Genomic DNA, 8,941 nt, shown 5'->3' on the forward strand with positions numbered 1-8,941 from the left:
ACCCACCCACCCACCCGGTCACCCCTTGGTGAGTCCCACCCGATTCATCCACTGGCCACAATAAGGCTCCATCCTCTGTCCTGTGAACCTTCCTGCCTTGTCACACCTGGGCTTCCTGGGTCACTCACATCCGTCCACCTGTGATCCATCTGTCTGTCTGTCAATCATCTATCCATCTGTCATCCACCACTTCTGTCTACCATCTATCTATCTTTTATCATCTATCCATCTCTCTGTCTATCTGTCATCTACCCATTCTGTCTGTCCATCTATCTCTCTGTCATCTACCCATTCTGTCTATCTACCTGTCAATCATCTATCTATCTCTCTGCCATCTACCCATCCTGTCTGTCCAGGGGGCTCTCACACCCTGGGTGGGGCTGCTCCTGGCTCCTGGTGTGTGGGGCCCAGAGAGGCTGCTCCAGCTCCTGCAGCGCACAGCACAGCCCACCCCAGGGCACCCCAGCCCCAGAGGCCCCCAGTGCCCAGGAGACCTGCAGGACAGAGTCTCTGTCCATCATCCGTCCACCCAGCTGTCATCTCTCTTTCATCTACCATCTGACTGTCTGTCTGTCTGTCTGTCTGTCATCTGCCCATGCGGTCTGTCCAGGGGGCTGTCCCAACCCGGGTGGGGCTGCTTGCTAAACCATAAGTGCCCTGAGCCAGGGGCATAATAGATGATGGACTGACGGGTCATGGACAGGCGGACAGACAGAGGGCAGAGGAGGAAGGACAGGTAGACGATGGCAGACGACAGACGTGAATGGCAGAACAGACTCCATGGATGGAAGAGACGGAGGGCTGCGTGGAGAGACAGACACAGGGTGGGGACCACAGACGGTAGAGACGTGACAGATGACAGATAGACACATAGACAGACGGACGACAGCTGCAGGTCTCCCGGGCACCAGGGTTCTCTGGGGCTGGGGACGCTCTGGGGTGGGCTGTGCTGTGCGCTGCAGGAGCTGGGGCAGCCTCTCTGGGCCCCACACACCAGGAGCCAGGAGCAGCCCACCCGGGTTGTGACCATAGTGTCCCCAGCCTCCTGTGGGGAGGGACCCCAGCTGCCCTGGTGGAGACCCGTCGGAGCCCGGCCACCTGCTCCTGTCGCGGGGGGCCAGTGGGCAGTCAGGGACACGGCGCTAACCACTGGGGGAACCTGCCCCGGCTCCGCACCCTGCTGGGCTCACGGACCTCCTCCCGGCTCCTCAGATGGAGTCCACGGGACTGTTCCGACCCCACATGGGGGACATGGAGCCCCTGCTGGCCGCAGGACTTGGGGAGACACCGAAGCCAACAAGGGACTGGCTTGGGGACGCGCCCCGCCGCCTCCTGTCTCCTTCCGCGGGCCCCAGGGTTGGTCCACTCCTGAGGGACCCCAGGGGCGCGCAGAGAGCAGGACTTAGGAGACCATGTCCTTGCAGGTCACCTCGGCCCAGAGCTGGGCCCCTCGTGACGGCCAAGATGGAAACAGGCCCCTGGGCCTTGGTCACCCCCCACACCAGCACCCGGTGGCGACGTGGGTGAGGCCTGCGAACAGGGCTGGACGCGAGGATCTGTTTTATTTTACTGGCCTGGGGATGACCTCAGGGACCCCGGACCCCCCAGCCCCGTCCCCAGCCCTATTGTGCATTTTATTTAGGGACAGGGTCTCCCTGGGCTGCTCAGGGCCTCGCTGTGGCTGAGGCTGGCTTTGACCTCACGATCCTCCTGCCTCAGCCTCCCCAGCCGCTGGGGTGACAGGCGTGGGCCACCGCGCCCGGCTCACTGAGGACACCTTGGCAGAAGTGCCTGGGAAGGAGGTGACAGCTGAGTGGCCACACTGGGCAGCCGGCTGGGAAAGCAGAGAGGGACACGCACCCTCCTTGGGGTCCAGCAGCTTCTGGAGAGGAGGGCTCGGAGCCCGCGATGTCCTCCAGCCCTGACCACCCGGCCCAGGACCCGCTGAAGATGTTCGGGGACAAGGTCAAGCTGCGGTGGTGAAATGAAATGGCCGGACCTTCATCCCGGAGCCGGTGACCCCGACGGCGGACGTGCCCGGTCCTCCGCGGGCGGCCGCAAGGACACGGGGCTCTTTTTCATTTTTAAGAGAAAACGGAATTGATCTCCGAGGGCCGTGGCCTGGAGGGCATATTGGCGACATTTTTCTAAAGGGACAGATGCTGGTGACTCGCGGGCAGCAAGGCCCTGGGGCTGGGTTCACTTCACCTGGAAATCGACGGAGCTGGTGGCGGACGCAGGAAGGATCCCTCCAGCCGCAGAAGGACCTGAGGCCGTGTTATTGCGAGGCCAGGACTCCGGAGGTCAGAAATGCTGGCACCGCTTGGGGACCGGGGACAGAGACGTCACCAGGCCCTGGGTTGGGTCCCCCGCAAATCAATCAATCAACAAAGAGACACCGATGGACCCAAGTTCTCCCCAAACAGCGGCTAGCAGCTGGGCAGGCGGTGCCCACGGCTCATCCCAGCGGCTCCGGAGGGAGGCCAAGGCCGGAGGATCTCCAAAGTGGAGGCCAGCCTCCGCCACTGACCCTGGGTCCGATTTTGAAATTAAAAAACATCCAAGGAGCCGGGGGGGGATGTGGCCCCGAGGTAGAGCACCTCCCGGGACCAAAAATCGACACCCGATCAATATTCAGAAAGAGCCCTGGACGCGTGAAAATCGCACGTTTCTGGCGGTTGACACCGTGTTTCAACCTCCGAGTTCCCCGCGCTTCGTGGTGGGCGGGCTGAATCCACGGTGGCCCTGAGGATGTCACCGTCAGATGGCTTTGTTAGGGGCTAGGTCGCACCAGTGTGGGGACCCAGGTCACCAGGAACCGCACCCTGCACCCCCGGGGGTGGGCTTCGGGTGGCCTGGGCCAGCACAGCTGTGGCCACCCCCAAATGTCAGCTCCTGCTCCTGCAGGGACGCCCCAGACCCGGGATTTCTGGTCTATTTGTAAAGCGCCCGCGAGTCCCCAACCCGGCGCGACTAATGAGGTGATTGCCAGCTCCCCCGGGGGGGACAGGGACGTGTCTTGAAGTCACACACTGTGACGGTCTTGGATACTGAGGGGGCAGAAGCCGCCAGGACTGAGGCCCAGCCACAGTGACCTGTTATCTGCAGCCAGCGCTGTGCAGGGGACAAGTCCCCCCCCAGATCTGCAAAGAGGGACCCCAAGAACAAAATGACACACACCGCACAGACCCAGGGGGACCGCCAGGAGCCCGGGGCGCCAGGCGCGCGCTCGACGCAGCTGTTAAATTTAACCAGCTCTTGGGGGAAAGATGGCAAACGGATAAAAATAGCGACACCCTCAATTTGTCACCTGAGTTTTCTCGCTGCTTCTTCTTCTTCTTCTTCTTGGGGGTTACACGGCCCGGTTCCTCCCCGCGACGGGGACATCTGGGCAGTTGACGCTCCATTTGTGCCCAGAGGAGTGGCTCCGGGGCCCTTGAGGGTCCCCCCTGAGCGCCGAGGGGCATCAGGGAGGAGAGGGACCCGTGCGGCAACTTAGGGGCTGCTGCAGCCTCCGCTGTGCTCTCGGGTCCTCAAAGGGTCCCACGTGACGGCAGGGAAATCGAACTCAGGACCCCGGACACCAGCTCAGGACCCCGGGCACCAGCTCAGGACCCCGGACACCAGCTCAGGACCCCGGACACCAGCTCAGGACCCCGGGCACCAGCTCAGGACCCCAGGTACCAGCTCAGGACCCCGGCCACCAGCACAGGACCCAGGACACCAGCTCAGGACCCCGGCCACCAGCTCAGGACCCCGGGCACCAGCTCAGGACCCTGGCCACCAGCTCAGGACCCCGGACACCAGCACAGGACCCAGGACACCAGCTCAGGACCCCGGGCACCAGCTCAGGACCCCGGACACCAGCACAGGACCCAGGACACCAGCTCAGGACCCCGGCCACCAGCTCAGGACCCCGGGCACCAGCTCAGGACCCTGGCCACCAGCTCAGGACCCCGGCCACCAGCTCAGGACCCCGGACACCAGCACAGGACCCAGGACACCAGCTCAGGACCCCGGGCACCAGCTCAGGACCCCGGACACCAGCACAGGACCCAGGACACCAGCTCAGGACCCCGGCCACCAGCTCAGGACCCCGGGCACCAGCTCAGGACCCTGGCCACCAGCTCAGGACCCTGGCCACCAACTCAGGACCCCAGGCACCAACTCAGGACCCCGGACACCAGCTCAGGACCCCGGACACCAGCTCAGGACCCCGGGCACCAGCTCAGGACCCTGGCCACCAGCTCAGGACCCTGGCCACCAACTCAGGACCCCAGGCACCAACTCAGGACCCCGGACACCAGCTCAGGACCCCGGACACCAGCTCAGGACCCCGGACACCAGCTCAGGACCCCGGGCACTGAGCGAAATGCTACTGAAAGAACCAGAAAATTGACCTCGGCTGACCCTCAGTGGCGCGCGTTGGCTCCAGTTCAAGGGAGGCAGAGACTGGGGTGAGCGGCCACCAGCTGGAGAGAGAGTCCCCACCTCCTGTGGTCACGGGGCTCTTGGAACCGGGTCAGTCTCTCGGGTTCTGCGGTGAAGAAGCACCGGAGAGGGTCAGCCAGGGGGCAAATTCTAGCATCGACGCGTCGAGAGCCGTGGCGCACCAGCCCCTCAACCCCTGACCCTCGGGTGGCCATTTCCGCTCCGAGCAGTGACCCGGTGGACGTTGAACCCAGGGCTGCTCTCCACTGAGCATCTGCGACCTTTTTTAATTTAATTTTTTTTTTTTTTTTTAATTTTGAGACAGAGTCTCGCTAAGTTGCTGAGGCTGGCCTCCAACCTGCGATCCTCCTGCCTCAGCCTCCAGGACCCCACAGGCATTCACCACTTTGCCCGGGTCTGGTCTCTGGGTCCTTTATAAACATTCAGTTCGCGCATTCAAAGTGCGATGGCCGCACGGCCATCGTCCCAGCCGATTGGGAACATTTTTGTCACCCCCTAAAAGTTCTCCGGTGCCCGGTTAGCGGAGCCCCCTCGTCCCCGTGGGCCACGGACCTGTCCCCGTGGACTTGCTCTTGGGCAGGATTCAGACAAACCGAGTCCCGGAATCCCACGCTGTTGGTGATTTTCTTTTTCCCTCTTTTTTTTTTTTTTTTTAATTTCAGGGAAACACAGAAAGGAAAATAAATAAATAAGTAAAACCGAGGCGCCCAGAGTCGGCGGAGAAACCTGGCCTTATTCTATCATTCCCAACCTCGCGCTGCCTGTCACTTCAACCTGGGATCGCAGCCCCCGGGGGAACCGCACCGGGTCTCTGTCACATCCAAGGTCCAGGAGCCGCCCGCAGCGCTGGCGTGGTTAAAGTGGCACCTTCTGTATGCCCCCGTTTCTCTTCTGCTATTTGGCTCTTCTGTTTTCTGAATAGTCTCCCCGACACCTTTTGCAGGATAATGCACCACCGTGGACCCTCAGAAATAGAATGAGATGAAAGCGAAAAGGCAGAGGACTTCTTTTTTGCCGTGGAATTTGGGTCACGGGGAAAAAGAAATGCAACATGGGCCTCTCATGCAGAAGCCGGAGGGAGAGACAGGTGTCCGACGGGGACGGGTCCTCCACAGAGAGCATGCCCATGTCTTCTCGGGAGCAGCAGCAAGTCTCTCTGAAGAAGAGAGAGCGACCCGCCGGGCACGGTGGTGCACGCCTGTCATCCCAGCGGCTTGGGAGGCTGAGGCCGGAGGATCACAAGTGGGAGGCCAGCCTCAGCAACGTAGCGAGGTGCTAAGCAACCTAGTGAGACTCTGGGTTGAACTAAAGAGTAAAAAAGGGCTTGGGATATGGCTCAGGAATCCACCCATCGGGGACTGCTGTCTCTCTGCATGACCCCCGCGTCTCTTCTTTTCTTTTAATTCCGGGATCAAAATGGCTCTGTTTTTAGCTCTGGTCATCCCTACCCGCAGCGTCCACCTTGGGGAGTCACGCACAGCCACTCTGCCCCCAAACGGGAGTCCTTCACTGCCGTAGCGCCAGGTTCAAGTGCATCTTGCCTCGTTAAGCTGATTGTTGCAACTTTCCTTCTTCTTGTTGCTTTGTGTAAACTCTTTACATAGGATGGCTATCCAGTCATCAACTTATTTTAGTACCGGGGATTGAACCCAGGTGTGCTTAACCCCTGAGACACCTCTCCGTCCTATTTTTATATGTCATGCAGGGACAGGGTCTCCCTGAGTGGTCGAGGGCCTTCAGAAGTTGCTGAGGCTGGCTTTGAACTCATGAGCCTCCTGCTTCGGCCTCCTGAGCCACTGGGATCACAGTCATGCACCAAGCGGCACCGGCTCAATCATTCTCTCTCAATCGTTGCTGAATGGCCCCGTGCAGCTCTCTGGGCCGATGGGCGTGAGCATTCATTCCTTGTCTCCATTTAATTCCCCCCGGGCCCCGAATCCCCACAACTGGACCCGAGACGGCCTCTCCCCGTCCATCAGCGGACACTAAGTTCCAGACGGGGCTGGTTCCGGAATCTCTTTTCAGGGCCGCGGACCAGTGTCGACTTGGGGGCGTCTGAACAGTCCTGCGGGATGTCCTAACGCAGCGTCCCTAAATCTGTAGGAACTAGCCCCCCGTCTGTGGGGGCTCCACGTCCCCGTCCCCAACCTGAACTGTGCCAATAACCCGCAAAGGTGCACAGGCCTCAGGGGAGCGGCCAAAATAGGAGGCTCCTCATCTCTGAGTTTTTTTAAGGACTTTTTAAAAAAATGTCTTTTTTAAAAATATTTTTTTAGTTATTCATGGACTCAGTGCCTTTATCTTTGTTTTATTTATTTCATGTGGTGCTGAAAACCGAACCCAGCGCCTCCCCTGGGCCAGGCGAGCGCTCTGCCCCTGAGCCCCAGCCGCATAGTTCTAATGGACACATAATAATTGCACGTTGCGAGGGTGGGGTGCTGGGGACTGCATCCAGGGGTGCTTAACCACTGAGCCACACCCTCTGCCCTTCTTTGAGACAGGCTCTTGCCAAGTCCTTAAGTTGCTGAGGCTGGCCTCCAACTTGCGATCCTCCTGCCTCAGCCTCCCGAGCTGCTGGGACAGCATGCAGGTGCCACCACCCTGGGCTTCCACCCGTGGCAGGCGGTGTCCTTTAGTAGAACTGAAGCCAGGGCCTGTCTCAGGACCCCGGTCCTTGGGAGAAGAGGTGGACATGGGTGTCCTGGCCAGGGCAGGATCCCTGCGGCCTCCCGGCCTCAACACCCGCAGCCTCGGCTCTTGCAGGGCGAGGGGAGAAGAGAAGGATCCAGGCCGGTTACCTGTCAGGGCCGTCAAGGTGAGCAGCTGCTGTCTAATGACCGCGCTCCGTGTCACCCCTGAGCGGACTCTTAGGAAGGAGGTAATGAGGGATGCGGCGGGGTAGGGTGGCTCCTGGGCGCAGCCGGGGACTCTCTTTGTCCCTTCCTTGCAGGGCGAGGGGAACTGGGATTATTTCAGCGCCCCCAGGGTTTGGGGGAGGCTGGCCGAGAGGAGTCCCAGCGGCCTCTCTGCAGCTCTGGGTTCGCCTGCTCCCTGCTGCATGTATGAGCGCCGACTGTGTGCACCCCCCCGGAGCATCTTGCCGCAGGCCGCGCTCCGTGCGCACACCCGGACGCGGGCACCGCATTTGGAGACGCGTTGTGCGGGGAAACCCGGCCTCTCTTCCGCACCTCGCCAGCCTCTCCCACCCGCCCCCCCCAAAAAAAAATAAAATAAAAATAGAAAATAAAACTTCACTGAAATCACCGTAAAAACTATTTCTCCTCGTCCAAGGAGCGCTGTGGGGCGCGTTGCCCCGGCAACCGGTTGCCTGGCGACCCCTCCTCTGCAGCCCGAGGTAGGTCTCGGGTGGACCGGCTCGGCCCGCGCCTGGCTCGGCCCGCGCGCGGCGCAGCGCACACATCAGCCTCCCGTCCTGAAAGGTGTCAGAAAGCATTACGGCTGCGCCGGCCCGCGGTAGCGGATGCCCATAAATTTATAGATAATCAGGTCCTTGGCGACAGCCGGGCGGGGGAGGGGGGCCTGACGAGGGGTCAGTGGCCCGCGGCTGCAGGGGTGGGGGGCGGGGGGAGGATGCGCAGCGTCCAGGGGCCACCCAGGGCCGCTCCTTGGCTTTGCCCCATAATTGCGCCTTCTCCAAATGGGACCCCACCCTTCCCCCTCTGTCCAACAGCGGGGCATGGGTCCAGGGTAGGTCCTGCAGCTCGAGTGGCCCAGGCCTTTGTGGCCAGCGCTGGACGCAGACAGCTCACCCGGGGGGATGCTCACACAATGGCCGGGCGCCGGGAGCTGCGTCCCGCTCAGAGGTTGCCTAGCAATGCACCAGGAAGGGGGCACACCAGGGCCGAGTCCTTCAGGGGCACGGTCCACCCCTGTGCAAACGCCACCATCCATAAAGGCGTCACCTGAAACTCTGTGGCCACCCCCCACCCAGCGTCCCCTTGACCCTTAAAACATCCAGTTCCACCAGGGCCACAAACAGGGCGCGTCCAACTCGGTCTTTATGTCATTGGCGACGGCGACGATCGTTTTCTGAGCCACCTGCAGGAACAATGCCGGCACCGACCCTGATTCAAGCACATTCCGCCGTTTGCAAAAGGAGCGATTTTCTTTCTTCCCCCCGCCCACACCCGCTAAGAAATGGTCCTAAGAGAGAGAGGCCAAATCAAATAACACGCACGCTGGGTTTTTTTTATTATTATTTTATTTTTTTATTTTTTTGTTTCCGCAGCTCTCGACGCACGTCAAACCCTGACAGTTCACCCGGCACCAGGGGCGAGGCTGGTTTTGCAGGTTGTGGGTGAGGGTTTTTTGTCTCAGCGAGAACCGTGCGGGCCGTGTTCGGGGGATATTTCCATCTCTGTGCTGGGTCACCCGGAGCCGGGGTGCGGATCCTGTGTCTGTGCCACCTGCGGCCTTCAAAGAGGCCCCCCGGGATGAAACGCCAAGGGCCCAGGTGTGTTCCGAGGAC

Source organism: Callospermophilus lateralis, chromosome Y (genome assembly GCF_048772815.1).
Source record: "Callospermophilus lateralis isolate mCalLat2 chromosome Y, mCalLat2.hap1, whole genome shotgun sequence".
Taxonomy (NCBI): domain Eukaryota; kingdom Metazoa; phylum Chordata; class Mammalia; order Rodentia; family Sciuridae; genus Callospermophilus; species Callospermophilus lateralis.